We start from the raw sequence: 20,378 nt of genomic DNA, 5'->3' as shown, positions 1-20,378 counted from the left end.
TACAGTGACTCTATCCAATACTCTGTAATGACCTCCATGAGAAAAGAATCTAAAGAAGAGTAGATATATGTCCATGTATAATTGATTCACTTTGCTGTACAGCAGGAACAAACACAACATGGTAAATCAACTATACCTTAATAAAAAAATTTTTTAAGGAAATTAGCAGCTTGCAGTTCAACTCTAATTCATAGAACACACTTCAGTTACATAAGGGAGATGACGGGAGCCCCTGAAATGGTTCAAGCAGAAGTGCTGAAACGCAAGCTGAGCTTTTTAGAATGACTGTATCCAGAGTATCGATTAACAGAGATGTCTTCAGAGGTACATTACCAGCTCTGCTCTGAATTATGATATATCCCATCCAAGATTTTCTCAGGACCTTTTTTGTGAACCCACAGAAGGCATCATGGTAAAAGATTGATGACACAAGTTGTTAGATCTTGCTAAGATTTTGAATGGCTGAGTTAGAATTTGATTTTCCTAATGGTTACAGGTACCCAAGCTCTAATGGAATGAGCTGACTTTTGAAAATGCCACTTGATTCTTGACAATGGCAGTAGAAAGAGAAGAGATGGAAAGGAGGAGCATGTGTGTGGGTGTGCACACGCGCACGTGTGTGTGTGTACAGGCACATGCTTTCTAGATCTAGAGGATGGAGTCCTAGTGAAAACAAATATGTTCACTTCTCAATTCTGCTTTTAATCAGCCTGACTACAAAGCCATTTAGTCACATGTGTGGGGGAGAAAGAAGGATGTACACCATGTAAGTCTTTCAGCCCTGATCTAAATGCATGTATCTTTCTTTCAGGACTGAGAAATGTGGCCAGTTGGTTTGAGTCCCTAGTGTCTGGTTATTTGAAACAAATGCTTCCTTATGTGGGAACCAGTTCCTCAAAATGGCCGCTCTGCCTTCTTAGTCACTCAGTCATATCTGACTCTTTGTAACCCACTGGTGCTCCCCCGGCTCCTTTCTCCATGGGATTTTTCAGTCAAGAATACTGAAGTGGGTTGCCATTTCCTTCTCCAAGTTGCTCAGTACAGTACAGTTTCATAAAAGTTACTGTTTATTCTATGGTATATATTCTATGTTAAAAATATTGCCTGAAGGGCAAATAAATACCCTAAGCCCCAGAAGCTGAAACACAAATCGTCTTGGAGTGAATTTTGAAGAGTTATTTTCAAAACTCTGTAGGTAACAGGAAGAGTTTTTCACATGGAGTTATCACATAACATTAGTCTTGTACAGGACTGGTAATTCAGTGAAAGTGATCCCTCTGCCTGACTCCTCCTCCCCCCACCCCAAATGCTGACTGATTTTCTCAACCACAAGCCGTCAGAGATATTTTTGGAGTCATCTTTGAGGATGATCTTGATTGAGTTAATCAATCAATTTCCCACAGTGTTGATAGTCTGACTTCCCACTAAAGGCGTTAGCAGGAAGGTACATAATTAAACTCCCAGCACACAGGTAAACTACACTATTGCACTAGAATACACAATCTGCTTCTCAGAATTTTTAAGTTAGTGAAGTGTCTGGAAAGATTTTCAGGTCATTTAAAGTTAAATATATAAAACATTAGTAATAATCATCACCTACTTTTTATGGGGTGTTTATTGTGAGCTACACAATATGCTAAATATCTGAATGTATTAAATTTATTATCTGATTAAATTTTAACAGTAACTCTGTTAAGGAATATTTCACTATCAACTCCTTTCTACAGATAGGGAAATTCAAATATACAGAAAGATGAGGGAACTTGCTCAAGGTGAAAACACTACAATCTAAATAGAAATGCATTATAAATTATGAAATTTCTAAGTCATTAGAGGAGGAAAATAAATGGATAAAGAAAATGAAACAGTCTAACAGAAAGCAGGAAAAAGAGGAAAAAAAAAGTTTTTTTTAAAAAGCCTAAAATGTGATTTGAGAAATAAACTTGTATTGATCAGTGACAGTTATGAATGCATATAGAGATATCTATATTCTTTTAGAGACACAGTTGAATATAATGACCCCCAAATATTGAAATAAACTATTTTTAAATATAAAAATATAAACTATTTTATAAATATGAAATAGTAACCTAAATAAAGTCGATATGACTCTATTATTATAACATTGCTTTAGGCTAAAATCAGTGTTAGGAATAAAGAAAATCATTATATAATAGTGAAAGAAATAGTCCAGCATAAATATATATGAGGTACACAAAAGATAAGATTGAAACATGGAAGGTAGGAAAAATTAAAATAATAGTGAAGAAAATTTCCACAACTGAAATATATCAGTTTTTATTTTAAAAGGGTCATCAAGTGTCTGACACAATGGACATAACAGACCCACACCACGGTGCTTTATAGAGAAATTTGAGGACACTGGGGGCAAAGAGAACATCCTATAAATTTCCAGAAGGACATGAAAAGTCACAGTTAAAAGATTTTATCAAAAGAAAGGCAGGTAACTAGAAGGTGATGGACAAGTACCTTCAAAAATCTAAAGGGAAATTATTTTCAACTTCAAAATTGAAGTTGAGCCAAACTGTCAATTAAACATCAGGATAGACTAAAACTATTTTAAGACATACAAAATTTCAAGAGACTTATTTTTCATGCAACATTGCTTTGAAAATTACTGGAGAATATGTTTCACAAAATCTATGGAGAAAATCCAGGGTAAAGAACACTCCAGATACAGAAGATCAGCATGGAAAGTATATGAAAGTATATATACATACATACGCACACACATATATACACTCTATAACAAGGATATAAAAGATAAGCAATAAGACCAAACTCATTATTCACTATAGGCAAAACAAAAAGTGATCATCATTTGTGAATATCATTTGCATAGTCACAGTATGTAAGCAGTTACCGTTAATGCTGACAAAAGGATGATATGAGAGAATGGGAGAATGTGTAGGGCTCATGAAGGATTAAATATCTAGAGAGAACCGTATGTCTTATAGTGGAAATTCAATAGATAAAACCTAAAACTAAAATTGTAAGGAATGGCAATTCAGGGATGTTACTTTGAAATATGTAGTTAAATAACAAAATAGTCAGACAAAGGATTAAAATTTTGTCTCTGAGGAAGGCAGAGAGGAGATGAACATCATCTTTGGGGTCCTAGAGAGTCACTGAAGTTTTCAGCAGGGGTCTAAATGATCAGATTTGTGACTTTAAAAAGATCCCTGCCATAAAACAGTTGATGTACAATGGGTGACCTGGATTAAAATGCTAAGGATGGGAATAGCAAAAATGGATGAATGTGATGGAGGCTCAGGACCCAGTCCCCAGCAGTGGTTCTCAACGTGTGGTCGCCAAATTAAAGCATCCACCTGGAAATCTGTCACAAACCCAGATGCTCAGGCCTTATCCCAGGAACTCTAAGGCTGGGCTGAACAATCCACCCACTGGGTGATTCTGATGCATGCTAAAATTTGAGCTGCTGAGCTGTGAGAATGGGTGATTGATTGGATATTTGCGTTGAAGAAGAAGAGAAAGGAGGATAATTTCCTATTTCTGGCTTGAGCAACTGGGCAATAAAGAGGCAAATAAAATTCAAGATAAACAATGCTCAAGTGCTTTGTAAGTGGAGTTATACCCACAGCCCACTGATAACTCGGCAGGGACACGTTCAGTCTTGAGCAGTCTCTGAACAACAGTCTACCTTCCAAGCCCATGAAAATGCTGGAGGTTTTACACCGTCTTTCATGTTTGACTTCCCCCATGCTAACTTCAGTTGAAAGTCAATTTCTGTTTTATCACAAACAGCTATGAAGCCGGAATCCTTTACAATTCCTATTCCGATGTGGGTTCTGACCCGCTGCTAAGATGCCACATGGGAAAGAGTTTAAAGAGGCAGAAGATTGTTAATGACAGTTTCTAGGAACTTGATCTCCCTTCTTTCAATGGTCTATCTTGGGCTTTTAAATGCATCCCATAAATCTTGTCTGGCCCAGTAACTTTGGGGCACCAAGGAATGAACAACGAATGAATAAATTATTTATCTGTTTTAGTGACTAGCCCAGGTTTTAGATAACAAATCACTAAAAGAATTAGTAGTATCATTTTTAAAGCCCGGTACAATAAGCATCTCTGAGCATGTCACATCATTCCTGGATTCCAGCAATCCCTCCCTATACATTTCTTCTCTCTGCTTCATCTGTCTTGCACACCAATGCCAGACTAGTCTTTTGGAAGCTCCTGGAACACAAGTTAACTCAATAATGGAGTTTTTGTGGCTCTTCCCTTTTCTGAACACAACATTAAAATGGGGGGTGGGGGGGTACATTGTATGTCCTAGCAGGTGAGGAGTAGGCCTTGATGAAGACTCAGTGAATCAATAAAAAGAGAGAATTTAATTCTTAGCTTTTTTTTTCTCTTACTTACTGAAAAATCTGTTGGAAAAATCTAAAAAAAGGTGAGTTAGAAAAGTGCTTTGAGTGTTGGAAATTCACATGCAAGTATAATATGGGACATGCACATCTGAAAGACATTTCTGCCTTGGGTGAACTGATCAAGTATGTTGCAAAAGTATGAAGTAGATAGCACTTGGGGCTGGGGTTCTGGATGCCAAGGGGAGGAGGTAAATAGGGAAGAAGTAGACAGGGGCCAGGCAGAGTATCAGGGCAGAGAGTGGAGACATTCCTTTTGACTCCTTTTGGGATGATCAAGGAGCAGCATGCTATTGACCATCAAAGGATAGGAAATGCAGCTGTGAGGCAACAGCCCTTAGGGGTTGACCATCCCAGTGGACCTAATGTGTCACCTCAACCTCCCAAGGGCTTTTATCTATGGATGATGGGCAGTGCCATCTTAAGAGGAGCCTGGTGACCTGCACGTCTGGATCTTCTCACAACCTGTGCTTCCTGCAGATCCAGCCTTATTGTCTCAGACCATCTATACTTATAACCGTGAAGCTGACTCTAATCCCTTTAGCTCTGGTCCTCTCCCACTTTCTCCTGGGTCCGGTGAATCTTTTTTCCCCTTCCAGCTAAGACAGGGGTTGATTTATTTATTTGGTGGCGCCAAGTCTTAGTTGCAGTGTGCGAGACCTTTCTTTGCGGCATGTGGGATCTAGTTCCCTGACTAGGGATCGAACCACGGCACCCTGCATTGGGTGCTCAGAGTCTTATCCTCTGGACCACCAGAGGAAGTCCCAGAGAGTGGTTTTCGTTGGTTTTTGCTTGTGCCTAAAATATTTTTCTGCAAACTTTTATCTGTTCCTTAAGTTTAGTTTTTTCCTTAAAGGTTCACCCTTTTGAGACCTAAAAAGGCAGAAAATATTCTTTATCTTCTGCTTTCTGTTATCACCTTTTATTTTGGGAACTGAGGCAAGCAGTTAGTTCAGACCAGCACAGTTTCTTGAATGACAGGAAGTGAAAACTGGAAAAAAGCAATCTCTACAAAAATGATGGTTAAGATTGAGCTGATAGTAAATTGCTAATATTAAAATATTAAATTGCTGATATTCAGCCCTTTTTACTTACAAGATATAGATTTCAAATTGTTTAATATTTTAAAAGCCATTTCCTACTACATGAAGGTGTATTCAAAAGCCTTCACTATAGTAGCTGTAATAAAATCACTAGTTTTAAAAAATGCAACCCAACATGTGCAAACTAAGAATTAGTACAAGCTAGTATATTAAAAAGCAGAGACATTACTTTGCCAACAAAGGTCCGTCTAGTCAAGGCAATGATTTTTCCCGTGGTCATGTATGGATGTGAGAGTTGGACTGTGAAGAAAGCTGATCGCCGAAGAATTGATGCTTTTGAACTGTGGTGTTGGAGAAGACTCTTGAGAGTCCCTTGGACTGCAAGGAGATCCAACCAGTCCATTCTAAGGGAGATCAATCCTGGGTGTTCATTGGAAGGACTTATGCTGAAGCTGAAACTCCAATACTTTGGCCACCTCACACGACGAGTTGACTCACTGGAAAAGAGTCTGATGCTGGGAGGGATTGGGGGTAGGAGGAGACGGGATCGACAGAGAATGAGATGGCTGGATGGCATCACCGACTCGGTGGACATGAGTTTGAGTGAACTCTGGGAGTTGGTGATGGACAGGGAGGCCTGGTGTGCTGTGGGACACGACTGAGTGACTGAACTAAACTGAACTGAACTGAAGAATTAAGAACCTGTTAGTCTAAAAGTGGGGTTAATTAAGGTAGAATTAATCAAGGAGAATTTTCTAGAAGAAGTGAGCTTTCCTGGTCTTAAAATAGAGTTATGAGCTAATGGGAAAAGTCAGGGCACAGTAGGGGCAGGAGTGGCCTTGTTTTCAGAGGCAAATTGATAGAGTGAGAAAAGGGACTTTGTATTTATTGCTATCAAAAGATATGGTTAGGGGAATTCCCTGATGGTCCAGTGATTAGGACTCTACTCTCACTGTCAAGGGTCCGGGTTCAATTCCCGGTAAGGGAACTAAGATCCCATGAGCACTAAATGGAGAATCAAAGACATGATTTTCAACCCCAAGTTTTATACAATGAGCTAGGAAAGCTCGGAAAACTCATTGTGTGCATGCGTGCATGCTAAGTGGCTTCAGTCGTGTCTGACCCTTTGTGACTCTATGGACTATAGCCCACCAGGCTCCTGTATCCATGGGATTCTCTAGGCAAGAATACTGGAGTGGGTTGCCATGCCCTCCTCCAGGGGATTTTCCCAACCCAGGGATCGAACTCAGGTCTCTTGCATTGCATGCAGATTCTTTACCACTGAGCCACCAGGGAGGCCCCTGGAAAGCTCATTAGACTTTGTAAATTGCTGTTACTGTGTGTGTGTTAGTCACTCAGTCATGTCCAACTCTGCGACCTCATGTAGCCTGCCAGGCTCCTCTGTCCATGCAAGTTCTCCAGGCAAGAATACTGGAGTAGGTTGTCATTTCCTCCACTGAAAAAAAAGTGAAGATAATAATACCTCCTTTTGCCCCTCACACAGGGTTGTTGTCAGGATCCAATAAAATCATGTAAAGAACTATAAAAATGCAAGAATTTCTTTATTTAGAGTAACAACTTTTGGGTCCCCATTTAGGCATTGTGTGGCTTCATGAATATTATTGATATCAAATTCAGAAAAGATGAAAATAAATTAGGCTCATCTTCAGATGCCCAAGAAATGCCAATAACATTTCAATTATGAATGATTAAAGATAAACATGAGCAAAACCTCAGATTATTACCCCAGACTCAAGCTTGATATAAACATGCTTCTGGTGGGGAAAAAAAAAATACAATGTGATGTTTTGCTCACAAATTTCTTTTCCCTGTTCCTCGTCTTTCTCTTCCCCTTTCTTTTCTTTTTCTTTCCTCCTCCTCCCGCCGTTTCTCCCTTCCCCTTTTCCTCCTCCATCTTAATTTGTTGAGCATCACGTGAAGTCAGAGTCCAGCTTACGTACCTTATACAGTTCTTCGCTTTAATTATGTATTATTCTCTTTTCAGTACTCTTTCCATTTCATGAGCTAGCCTGTTGTGCTGTTTACTTCAAAATATAATGTGTTTAATGGGAAGAAAATACCCTATTTTAGACAATCCATCCATCTCTTCCTCCCACCAAAGCACCCCCACACCCCGCCACACCGTGTGGGTTTCTGCAGTCAGTGAAATTGTCAGGGTCCATAACTGCCGCAGTCCGGTTCTGCAAGCCCGACTTTTTGCCCCCTCAGGGGAGCTTGGCCTGAACTCTCAGGCACCGGCCTGGCCGGGTTTGGCCCAGGTCCCATCCTCCACAGCTGTCTTGTGAGCCCTGTGGGCACCTCTGCTGCTGTGAGGTTATCTCACGAAGCCCTGGACACAGCCTTCTCCGTGTTATTTCTCTTCCTACCTTATTCAACCTTTCGTGTTAGTGGCAATAACAGTCTCTTGGATGTGGGAGGCCATCTGTGAGGGGCTAATTGATTTCCCTCCGTCATTCCATATTTATTTTCCTTCCCCTCGCCTCCAGAAGCATGCTCTGAACCAAAGGCCATGGCAGCAGCAGCAGCTCATGCTGGCAGAATCCTGCTTTTATTATTTCTTCCCTGGCAACAATTATTTATCCAGCTTGTCAAGTGACTGAGGACATCACCAGGACCATCTGTTTCCCTCTGCCTGAATCCTCTCATGCGGTCCGAGTCCACGTTCAGGACCGTCTCAGTCGCACAGCTCACAGTTTTCTCTGTGTGCCTGTGCCACCTTTGGCAGGATTTCTTCCCTTGGGTTGGCATTTTCACTTCACACTTGCTCATTTGATTAGCATCCTTCTCCGATATTAACTGTTTAGCTTCCAACTAGCTTCTCTTGCTTAGCTTCCCCTCTATCCTTGAAGGGGTTACTTTCATCACATCTCTGCTGGTATCATCTTTCTTTGGAACAAAACACTGTGGGTTTAACCTCCTAAGAAGCTCTCATCTGCCCTCCCACTTCTCCTGCCCGTGGGCTCAGTTCCAGCTCTCGTGTCTTCCTGCATGGAGGGCTGAAACAGCCTGTGCTCCTTGCAGACATGCCTAACCCTCTGCGAACCACTGCTGCCAAGTGATTTTCCCAAAACACAAGGCTGTGTTCATGGCCCTGCTCGGTTTCAGTCCCTCAGGGATTTTCCCACTGAGCTCAGGTTAAGCCCATCGACTTTGGCCATGACCCACATGTCTTTTGACCTTTTCCCTCTACTTTTTCCTCTAGCAGCATCTTGTGTTATGTCCCCATATTTATTTTTTCTCTTCACTGGAAAAACCCTGGCAGTGGGTCTGAATTGGCAGGGGGAGGTCATTGGCAATATCTGGGGGCGTCTTAGATGGTCATGGTTAGGGGCGAAAGGGGGAATTGCCTCTGGTATCTACTGGACAGAGGCCTCAGGTGCTGCTAAATATCCAACAATGCATAGAACAGCTACACACGACAAAGAATTAGCCAAAATGTCCATAGTGCTGAGGCTTAGAAACCCTGTTCTAGCCAGACCAACCTACTTGGAGTTGCCTGCATGCACTGCCCTCTCTCGTGCCTCCATTTTTTCACCCAGTGACCTTTCCTCTCCAGTACATCCCTCTCTCCCACCGTTGGCCTATTAATGTCCAATCATCCTTCAAGGCTCAGCACAAGGATCACCTTGTTTTGATTTCTTGACTATGCACCATATCTGGAGCCCCTCTTCTGAGCTTTTAGTGACTCCAAAATTTCAGGCAAAGTATATTTATAGGATATCTGCTAAGGACAGGACAGTGTTAAGTTTTAGAATTAAAATAGCAAAATTAGCATAGTCACTGCATTGATAACCTCAATGATCTGGTGGGGGAGACAGAAAGTTGTCAAATAAACACACAGATAAATGTGCTACTCACCTGCCTGAGCTCTTCTCCTCTCTGTGTGGAAAGATCCCTGACGTTTATTTCATTCTTGAGTTTTGTTTAGGGGTCTCCCCTAGGCCAGCTTGATGTTGGCAAAGTTTTTGCTTGCTTGGTTTTTGATCACTTGATTTTGGGATCTTGTATTGTATCTTCTTAGAAACCTCTCTTGAACACACAATCAATTCAAATTCTGTCCCATTGTGCCCCAGGCCATTCCCAATGGACCTGCCCATTCCAGTCATCCCTGCCCGCTCTCTGTACCCGCAATGCTATCTGGTCACGGCCACACCCGCCTGGTTTTGAATGCTTCCTCCTCCCCTTCATTCTTTGGCTGTTTTCCTTCTTCTGTCAAGACCCTGCTCATGTGCCACCTCCTGTCCACAGGTTCTGAAAACACAATGATTTCCACTGTATGTGGGCAATCTTAGCACATGGTACGTATTTGTATCTCCAGCACTCAGTAAAGGAAAATGGTAAAAAGCATAGTTTCTGAGGTCTGACGGATGTGAAGATACTTAATCTTTCAAAGCCTTAATTTCTTCATCTGAACAATAAACACAAGTTTCTTAAGTTTCTTCAAGAACTTATGTCTACCGCGTAAGTTTCTGAAACGATTAAATAAAGCAATCCATGTAAAATGCCCAGCATAGTATTAAGGACTCAATAAATGTTAAGGTTATTACTATCTCTAACCATATTGTAGGCTATATAAAGGATTCTGTAGCTCTCCCCTGGTCTAACTGCTTGCTCTCTGAGGATAGGCACTGTAGTTTATTCATTGCTATAGCTCAAAGACAAGAAAAGATTGGATAGTAGAGACCTGTTGCATATTTGACTCAGGGATGGGAATCCAATTACAAGGTCTCTCCCATAGCAGCTAAATGCTTAACATTAATTGAGCTCTTACTACATACAGCAGCAGGTGGGTAAACACACAAACTGCCTCACTGAATCCTCATAATCACCATTGGAGATTGGTACCCGTATCATTACTTCCCATTTTACAGACAACTGGGGAACAGAGAGATAAACAGCCTGCCCAAGGTTACACAATTAGCAAGTGACTTATTTATAAAACATAGAGAATTTAAATCATTAGATCTTTACTAAAAATGTAGTTAATATTTATTTTGAGGATTTACTGATGATGTAGTGCAATAGACACAAAGAAGGATTTTGTCTAGATATAGATGATGTAAAATACTGACTTCTCTCCCAGAGTCACCAAATTATTGCAAGTTTCAGAGCCCCTCCCAGTAAGACTCAGTAGGGTATAGGATGGTGAGAGGTGTTTATCTTCTAATCCAAACCAGACACTCGGACACGGCAACTGCTCATGTTTGCCTTCTCTGTTTTCAGAGATCTTCTATACTAATGTGGGGAATATGTAAATGAGAGCAGGAGAGAATCAGAGAGATGAGTGTGTCACAGCAGGAAAATTGAGAGAAAAAGGGTTTATTTGCAGATGAATGAGGACCCATCAAGTAGAGTCCCTAAACAGGGATGACTCTGTCCTCTAATAATACAGGCCACCCAACTGCTGGGTTTTTACTGGGAAGTCGGGGAGAGAAGTCAAAAGTGTCTTAAAGAAGCAGTCTCCATGGCATTTTGGTCACAGGTAGCTCCTCTACCAGGACTTTCCAGAGCATAACTCAGCTGTAAAGAGGACCCAGGGAGTTCTTAAACTACCTGGACTCCAAAGGCACCCATTTAAATTCTTAATTTTAGCCAAATGAGAATTATTCTTGCAGCCACGTAAAGTGAGCTGCTGAGTTTCACAATTTGCTCTTAGAGAAAACTGTAATTAATCTCCGAAAAGTCACCGGGATGTAAAACTTGCAGTGTAGGGAGCAAATGTTATTGAAGCATCAAGCTTCTCCCGTGGGTGAATGATGCTGCCACCAGAGCTAGGACATAGCTCTGGGGTCCAGGCTGCAGGCTTGGGTTACAGGTGACACTGTATAATGATGTCTTTCAGCCTAACCTGGTGATTGGGTCTCCCAGCTCAGGGAGGACTGATAGCTCAGGTAGATCCCCAACCTATCAGAAATTTTCTGAAGGGGGAGCCTCAGGGATATCCCTTTTCAACAGGCTGAAGTGTCTCATGCTATTATCAACTTCCTTTGTTCTTTACTTTTCTGATTGAGGAGAGTGAAGGTCACAGAGACGACGCCAGTAAAGGAAACTCAGTGGAAATAATGAGCTCTCAGAAGGGGGGTGGTGGGGAGCGCGAGGCAGATAGAGAGGAAAAGAAACACTTGGATTATGAACTTAAAAAGATTGCCCAGCAGCCTCAATTTCATTGATTTGTGGGGAAGAAGGAATATATTGGGAAGGGGACAAAAGGGAACCACCTGACCTGCAAATAATCCAAAAGGAAAAATAGGTTAATTGTTCGTGGAGGCTATTTGATTATATATTTATCCTTTAAATATATATTATATCACTGCTTGCAATGGGGTAGGGTAGTTCTCCAAAGATGAATTGGGACACAATTCACAATGAGGAAGAAGACATGCCGGGCAGACAAACGCAGCAGATGTACCTTGGACAGATTATAATATATCAAATCATATATGATCATTCAATGTACAGCCTTTAAGAAATGAAAAACCAAATCTGATCCTGCATGTGCATTCAAATCTTTGATCACTAAACTACAATAAAATATTCTTAACATGGGAACTAACTGAACACAATTTGAAATTCCAGGTTTTATTTTTCATACAGAAGTTTCTTAAATCTTTGGTGAATGATGAATGAATTTCTTTGGTTATTAGAGCTATGTTTTGTAGTTTAACTGAACTGCAAGTTCTTTATTATGACTATTTGTATTACATATTACTCATTACATACTCAACTTTACTAGGAAGGCACCAATAGTTACATATTATAAATGCAGTAGATATGGCATATGATACATAATTATATGATGTAACCCATCTATACTATGTGATTATATGCCATGTAATTACATATGCATTACATATAGTATATATCAAATTATACTAGCAAAGCACCAACAACAGAGATTTCTGACTAATAGAATTCTCTAGTTACAGAATTTTGGTAAGAGGGGTTATATTTTTACCATTGGACAAGCAAGTGGCTTGAATGATCAGGGAGTCTGGGAAGGTGAATTTTTCTCCAAGATTTATGTGCTGATCCCAATTTTACCTGAGAACCTAACTCTTTCAGTATTGATAGATGCACTCTTCCCTGGAAGCAGCACTTTTTTGGCTCTGAACCCAATTATCCTCCGTAGCTCAGCCTTTGCTTCCATTTCAGAGCTCATCCAGACAAGTGCGTTCTCTGGGATACATTTATTCTGTTTTAAGTATGAACAAAATGAATCGGCAATCAGAAAGACAGCCAGGGTATCATTAGCCAGAGTGTACAGGATAAACAGTGTTTTAGCTCCCCACATGTTGACAAAATTTACAATATTGAAAATTACAAAATTCACTCTGGGTTATTCAGGGGAAATTAACATTAAATACTGAGCACAATAACTTCACTGCCTTCCTGGCCAGAGTTGGACATCCAGATGGCATTGATTCATCTGGTAGTACATCATCGTGGGCCTCGCGGAGCCCTTTATTGGGGATTATCAGTAGCAGCACCTGGCTCCCATATTTATTCCAACAGCGCTCCTGTTGTAACCATAAGACCCTGATGTGAGATGATGGTACTGCCTCAAGCATTAGGATGGTGTTTCAGTCCCTGTTTAAAACCTTCAAACGAGGCAAAGACCGCAGGAACCCACTGGATAAAACTGGATGGAACAGGACCAAGCATGCGATCAAGTGGGCTCATCCATCAGTAAGGAGGCAGGAATGGGAGACAGGAAAGAGATGAGACAGGATGCTGGTGAGGCAGGCAAGGGGAGGAAAAGGCAGGAAGAGACTGTAAAAAGGACAAGGAGGCCAAGAAAAACCTGTTCTATCAGGCAAAGGAGAAAAGGCCAAGACAGAGAGGGCGAGGCAGTGATGCTGCCAGAGAGGGAGGCCAGAGGAACAAGACAGTTTTGACCCAGCCTGCCTGCAGAGAGCAAGGCTGGGTGCTCTTCTGCACGTGCATATCTGCGTGCGCGTGCGTGCCTGGGCCCCAGCTTGTTAACAGAGAAGAAGATAGGCTGGGACTGGTGGCTGCGTCCAAGCCGGTGGTGGCAGTAGGGGGAATCTGAAAGTGAGAGCATCCTGAAAGTAACAGCAGTAGAACAAAAGCAAAGTGGGGACAAGTTGTATAAGTTTCAGTATAAAGAAATGGAAGAGCCTGAAAGAGGAGTGAGAAGGCCTCTAGACTTAGTTCTGCCATCAGTAAGAAAAACAGTAATGGCACCGTTTGCTGGACACTGCTATTTTCCAGGCATGGTGTCTAGGGTTTCACTTATACCCTCTTGTTTTATGTTTGCACCGAGTCCATGCAACAGGCACTGCTGTCTTACTTTGTGGGCACAGGAGAACACAGTGGGGTACACAGCTACTTGCCCAAGGTCATAGAGCCACGTGGTGAGGGGAAATGGGGGATGAGGAGAAAGCTGGCCCGGGGTCAGAACCTACTTCACTTATTCCAATCTGGGCTGCGGGTTTTGTTTTGTCTTTTTTAATGTGGACCATTTTTTTTGTCTTTATTAAATTCATTGGAATATTGCTTCTGTTGTTTATGTTCTGGTGTTTTGGCCACAAGGCATGTGGGATCTTAGCTCCCTGGTCAGGGATCAAACTGGCACCCCATGCATGCATTGGAAAGCAAAGCCTTAACCACTGGACAGTCAGGGAAGTTTTCGTCTGGCAGAATGAGCTAAGGTTTTCATCTGGCAAAATGTTTAGCCATTACCAGCATTGTAAGATCACTAACTAGACACCTGTGGAGATTCCTTCCTGCTTTTTAAGCCAATGCAACACATAAAGTCCTTTACTACCAGGTGGCCCAGGGGTCCTTTTCTAAATCCTTTCTCCTTCAAAGCAACTTTTCATATCATGAAGGAAGAGGGTGACATGCACACAAGTAAACACCAGAACTACTTTTCCAATTTGTTTTAATCGGGATGGCTGATGAGGAGAAAGCTTTGCTCTAGAACTATAAGCGGCCAAGTTGATACACAAGTTGTGATGGACAGCTGATAAGGTTTATGGAAGAGAGGAGAAAAGAGAATTCCTGAGAGTGAATGAGGCAATTAGTGTAGGAGTAGAAAAAAGTACCACGCTCATGTCTGGGAGCTCTGGTCATGCCCACTCGTTCCCAAGTCTTATAAACAACTTCTTTAGCAGAGCGCCAAAGTCCTGCCTGATGCCAGAAGTCTCAGCCGGTGCAACAGTGGTGCCCACAGCAAGCACTGAACTCTGAGTACCAAGTGTCTAAAGTAGACCCTCCATGAAAATGTGACCCACGATAGTTCCTGTCTCTGGTGGGATCTTTTCTTACTGGTGTGGGCAGTTGGGACTGTTCAGTTCAGTTCAGCTGAGCTCAGTCCCTCAGTCATGTCCGACTCTTTGAGACCCATGAACCACAGCATGCCAGGCCTCCCTGTCCACCACCAACTCTCAGGACTTACTCAGACTCATGTCCGTTGAGTCGGTGATGCCATCTAACCATTTCATCCTCTGTCGTTCCCTTCTTTTGCCTTCTATCTTTCCCAGTATCGGAGTCTTTTCCAATGAGCCGACCCTTTGCATCAGGTGGCCTAAGTATTGGAGTTTCAGCTTCAGCATCAGTCCCTCCAATGAATATTCATAACTGATTTACTTTAGGATTGACTGGTTGGATCTCCTTGCAATCCAAGGGACTCGCAAGAGTCTTCAACACCACAGTTCAAAAGCATCAGTTCTTAGGCTCTCAGCTTTCTTAATAGCCCAACTCTCACATCCATACATGACTACTGAAAAAAACCATAGCTTTGACTAGACAGACCTTTGTTGCCAAAGTAATGTCTCTGCTTTTTAATATGCTGTATAGTTTGGTCACAGCTTTTCTTCCAAGGAGCCAGCATCTTTTAATTTCATGGCTGCAGTCACCATCTTCAGTGATTTTGGAGCCAAGAAAAATAAAGGGACTGTTTAGTGGATAGAAATTGGGTTAGGGCTTTGCAGGGAAACACGAGAGCAAGAAATACAGCCTCTCTTTAGCGTAGGTTTTATTGAAGAAAGGACCCAGCAAATTGCAGGAAAGCATCCTAAGATTTCATGCGCTCATCTTCCTGAAGTATTCATGGGTGTTGTTCACAAATCTCTTGTCCCAGATTCTCCCAGCTGGTCTGGGTCTGCACTGTGCCCCCAGTGGCCCCAGGGCTCCCCTCCACTTCTCTCCTGCTCGCATCCTGCTCCTTCCAGAGCCATAGCATTGGCAGTCACACTGCTGCCCTGGGGCTGTTGCCAGCATTCAGGAAGTCTGGTCAGGTCTGATTGCTCATCTCTGTCTGGGGGCAGCCCCCTGGAATACTGGTGAATAGAATTTTATCATTATAGAAAGAAAGGACGGAGAAGGCAATGGCAACCCACTCCAGTGCTCTTGCCTGGAGAATCCCATGGACGGAGGAGCCTGGTAGGCTGCAGTCCGTGGGGTCGCTAAGGGTCGGACACGACTGAGCAACTTCACTTTCACTTTTCACTTTCACACATTGGAGAAGGAAATGGCAACCCACTCCAGTGTTCTTGCCTGAAGAATCCCGGGGACGGGGGAGCCTGGTGGGCTTCCGTCTATGGGGTCACACAGAGTCGGACATGACTGAAGTGACACAGCAGCAGCAGCAGAAAGAAAGGAAGGAGCTAAAAATAGAAACTGATAAGAAGAAGACTTGGAATTCTGGGAGAATTAACAAGAAGGCTTAGGATCAAAGTGATACATAGATTAATGGGTTTTTAAAAAAATAATTTTATTTGTTTATTTATAATACGTGCTGGGTCTTTGTTGCTGCGCGGGCTTTTCTCTAGTTGTTACGAGAGGGGACGACTCTCTAGTTGTGGTGCTCGGGCTTCTCACTGTGGTGACTTCTCTTGGGGAGCACGGCTCTAGAGCACAGACTCAGTAGTCGTGCACAGGCTTCATGGCTGTGCGGCACATGGGATCATCCCAGATCAGGGACGGAACCCGTGTTTCCTGCATTGACATTCTTTACCGCTAAACCACCAGGGAAGCCCCAGTAGGTGTTTGGATGAGTGGTAAGTTGGAATAAGGCAAAGAAGAGACAGGAGAAAAGAACAGTTAGGGTATTTTAAACATAAAGCAAAAAGAACTAGGAAAAAGGTCTTCTTGTTTCTTAAAACAGATTAAACAAAATGACTATAATTTTACATAATATAAAATATAACTATAAAGGTTATTTGCAGTATCCAATAGAAAAATTATATTTTAGCCTAGATGCCTTTTGTGGAATTGAAAAAGATGACCCCACAGTTTGCTACCTTTGAAAAGAGATTTGTAAGAAACTCATAGGAGAATTTAATGGTACAGAGCCTACACTGCGATGGCGTAGGGGAGGGGACCGCATCTTCTCTTAGGTACTTCCTCCTTCCTCCCTCCCTCCCATCCCTGCCAAATGGAGATCAGACACGTGTGTCAAGGGGACTCGGTCACTTTGTCTGCATATTAACTGTTATATTAAGATTTGCTGCAAAAAGACAGTCCATTAAAGTTTTGCCTCTGAAGAGGGAAAGGAGTGGAAATAAATTATCAGCTGAAGGACATTTTTACAAGAGATCCTTTAGCATTCGTTATGACTATTTAAGACTAATTGAAAGCAATTGTTCCAGCGCCTCAGCTCTACCCAGTTCAGTTTTGCCCTTGGGAGAGCTTGATTTCTTCCCACCTCTGGATCAACAAATAGTGTTCTGACTTGTTAGCTCTGTAAAAAGATCCAAGAGGCCTCACTAAAGTAATTCAGCTTCAAAACAGACTGTTTCACAAGAATGCAGAACTGGGATGGACTCCCATTCTCATGAGAAGCAAGGGGCAGGCCAGATGCTGTAGGCCAGGATGGAAACAAGACGCTCAATGAAAAATAAAATTGGCCAGATCAATGGCACACAAAGCTGAGGGCAGTTTCCTGAAGCAGCATCTAGATGGTACCAAGAAAGCCATTTGCAAGGGACAAGTTATTCATCCTATGTCTTGCACAAGCCTGCTCAGGAAAGTACAGCCCAGCATCACTGGGTCATTCTGTCTTTATACTTGCTATACTCTTGAGTTCATTTTCCTACTCTGATGTACAGTTGGATTATGAGATTTGAGAGCAGCGAGGAAAAGCTTACAATTCAAATGTAACCTATATGATCTTTCCTTTGTGCCTGATTTGTTGTTAATTGAAGCTGAGTTACATTATCATATTAATTACAGGAGAGACCAGGATGAAAAAGAATGGAACACAGTTTTGCTGGGAAATTAGAGGGTATGTTCTTCCAGAAGAGTGGGTACCAGAAAGAGCATTGAATCAGGAATTAGGTCTGGAGTTTGAGATTTTTCTTTGTTTCTTATTAATTACATAATGTTGGATACTCCATTTGGAATTTTAGAATCTCCATTTTCTCATTATAAAATTGGGATAATAGCATCTCCCCTAACAACCTTACAGGGCTACTTTGTTTATAACTCAGGGCGATCAAGGGAAGATCCAGGTTCTGTGGAGTCTGCAGCTTACAGAATTTGGGGTACCCTGGTTAAAAAATAGAATTACCAAATCATAAAAACAAAATTACATAAAATGTGGAATTTAGAATAAGAAATCACCGTATGTTATGAAAACCATATTCCGACCTCAAATTTATTTTAGCCAGATGTCAAAAATATTTCAAAGAATGTGGCCAGGAAGAAACACTTGAAAGAGGAGTCAGAGTAAAGAGAAAGCCTGGTCACAACAAACTCCTCAGTTGAAATACCTACTTTTTCGAATTTTACAAAAACACAGAGCGTGTGAACATATTGCCAGGGTCTCGGAAGGGGCTTGTACCTGTGAGAGACCTAGCAACCAAAGCATCTTTAGCTTCATGGTAAATCTGTTTCTGAGATGATGTTTGTTAAAGATCTTTGTGAACTGTAGAGCATAACATAGATGAAAGGCATTGTTTCCCCTTTTCCATTTCCACAGTTGTTCCCTGCCAGGAAGTCTATTTAACTGGCTACTGTTATAACTCTGTTTTAGTAAACTTGATGCAGCCCCGCAACCTAAATAATTTGGTTCAAAGAGCATATTTAAATTTTCTTTCTCTGAATATATGCACCCAATTGCATTTCCAAAGCAGGCATTAGCTTTATAAATGACTCATTTACAGTTTCTAAAACACTTTCTATTTGAGGTTTGTTTTATCTATCGTTAGGTAACAAATCATCCCCAAACTTCATAGTTTAAAACAATAACATCATGTATGATTTCTCCTGCTTCCTGTGGGTCAGTTACTTGAGAATGGGTTAGATGAATGATTCTGGCATGAGGTCTCTCATGTTGCTACAGTAGGATTTTGGTTAGAGCTGCAGTCATCTGTAGGCTTAACTAAGACTAGAGGATTTCTTCCAAGGTGCTCACATAGTTGGCGAGTTGGTACTGACTGTTGGTCACCCGCCTGGTTTTCCACATGTGATACTTTCCCAGGCTGCTTAAATGTCCTCACAGCATAGTGACTGGCTTCTCCCAGAACAAGCAATCTAAAGGAGAGAAAGAGAGAGCCCATAGAAGTCATCTTACCATTTATGACCTAGCCTAGGAAGTCGTCAGCATCATTTCCCTTGATATTTTTGGTTCAGAAAGTTAGAAGTCAGTCCAGATTCAAGTGAAGGCAACAAAAGCCTCTTCTATCAGTAAAGGATTATCAACACCACGTGGTTGAAGGAGAGGTTACAATGCAGTATCAATCAGAGCAACCATTTTTGGAAAAGATGTATGTACAAGCCTCATATAAACTTGGGAGATTGGTCAAGCAAGCACTGTCATCTTTATTCACCCAGAGGGAAAATGTCAAAGCACTTTGTCGAGGAGAAATCTAATATGCCTGGGTCGAAAACTACCCTTTATACTATAGCTAATTTCTCTGAACTCTTCTGAAAGGAAGGTACTTAACCTCTCAGGATTTCTCTTGACATGTTTGTTAACTCTAATACATGATTCTCATAAGGCTTAAATAAGATAAGTTCTGTTAGGGGGTCAACCCTGTGCCTGGCACAAAGTGCATGTTCAACAAATGGTAGGTATGGTTTGGAGATGAGCAAACACCAACTGAAACATTAAGTAATTGCTCATTAAATACTTTCTCAAGGTTATAAGCTACAAAAAAATCAAAGTATCAAAAAATTTTTAACCTAAAGAGGAATAATTTCTTCATCATAATGGGGTCCTTCACCAAACAAATAAATGACTGTCCTTTGTGTTTGCATGTAATTCATATATAATTTGTTCATATAGCTTGATTATAAGTAGAAGCCCTTCTTTTAGTCTAACTTCAAACACCAAAGGGAAAGTTAAATCTCTTTACTTCCAGATGCCCATTGTTTATGTTTGGATGTTAAATGTGATTCATATTATTGATGAAGGAAGCACTGAACTTGTGAATCACTTTTTAATTATTCATTTGGATAGAATACACAACATGTAAAATTAATAGGAGCCTCAGTCTGGAGCAAATTTCCATTTTTTTCCCCTTAGTTAACAGACTCGGTATAAACAATAACATAGCTGAGTTTAGCCCACAGGAACACGAGGCCATAGTTTTCCATTGTTAAGACATATTGACTAGTTATTTTCTCTTTTCTTGAATATTAAAGGTGATTAAGGGGCTTTGTTTACCTAACATTATTCTGGCCATGTTTGTTGGGAGGTTGAGGGGAAGGGTTAGCAGAAAGTGTTTAATGCACTAAACATAAGGTTTCCATAATTCATTAGCTCCACTTTTGCACACCTTCCTGTGCATTTACAGAGTCTGCATTCATTACACAGTGATGGATGGGATGCTGATTAAATACTTTGTGTTGCTCTTGTCCAGAATACCTTTATTCACATTAATTTAAAAAATTTTTAAATGGTGTCCTTAAAAATGACTGAATGTTTATACCAGAA

The 20,378-nt window shown here is 41.4% G+C and overlaps 1 long non-coding RNA gene across 1 annotated transcript in view; it reads right to left on the bottom strand.

Annotated features, from left to right (window-relative positions):
• Nucleotides 1–15,663, bottom strand: part of LOC148775243 (uncharacterized) — a 45,184-nt gene extending 29,521 nt beyond the window's left edge. Inside the window, exon 1 of the long non-coding RNA XR_016039305.1 lies at nt 14,895–15,663. This is a non-coding gene — a long non-coding RNA (uncharacterized LOC148775243). The remainder of the gene's footprint in view (nt 1–14,894) is intronic.
• Between the last annotated feature and the right edge of the window lie 4,715 nt (nt 15,664–20,378).

The sequence above is a fragment of the Moschus berezovskii genome, chromosome 16 (genome assembly GCF_049115385.1).
Source record: "Moschus berezovskii isolate FMDL1 chromosome 16, NW_MosBer_1.0, whole genome shotgun sequence".
NCBI classification, from domain to species: Eukaryota; Metazoa; Chordata; class Mammalia; order Artiodactyla; family Moschidae; genus Moschus; species Moschus berezovskii.
This window is presented reverse-complemented; position numbering and strand designations above follow the sequence as displayed.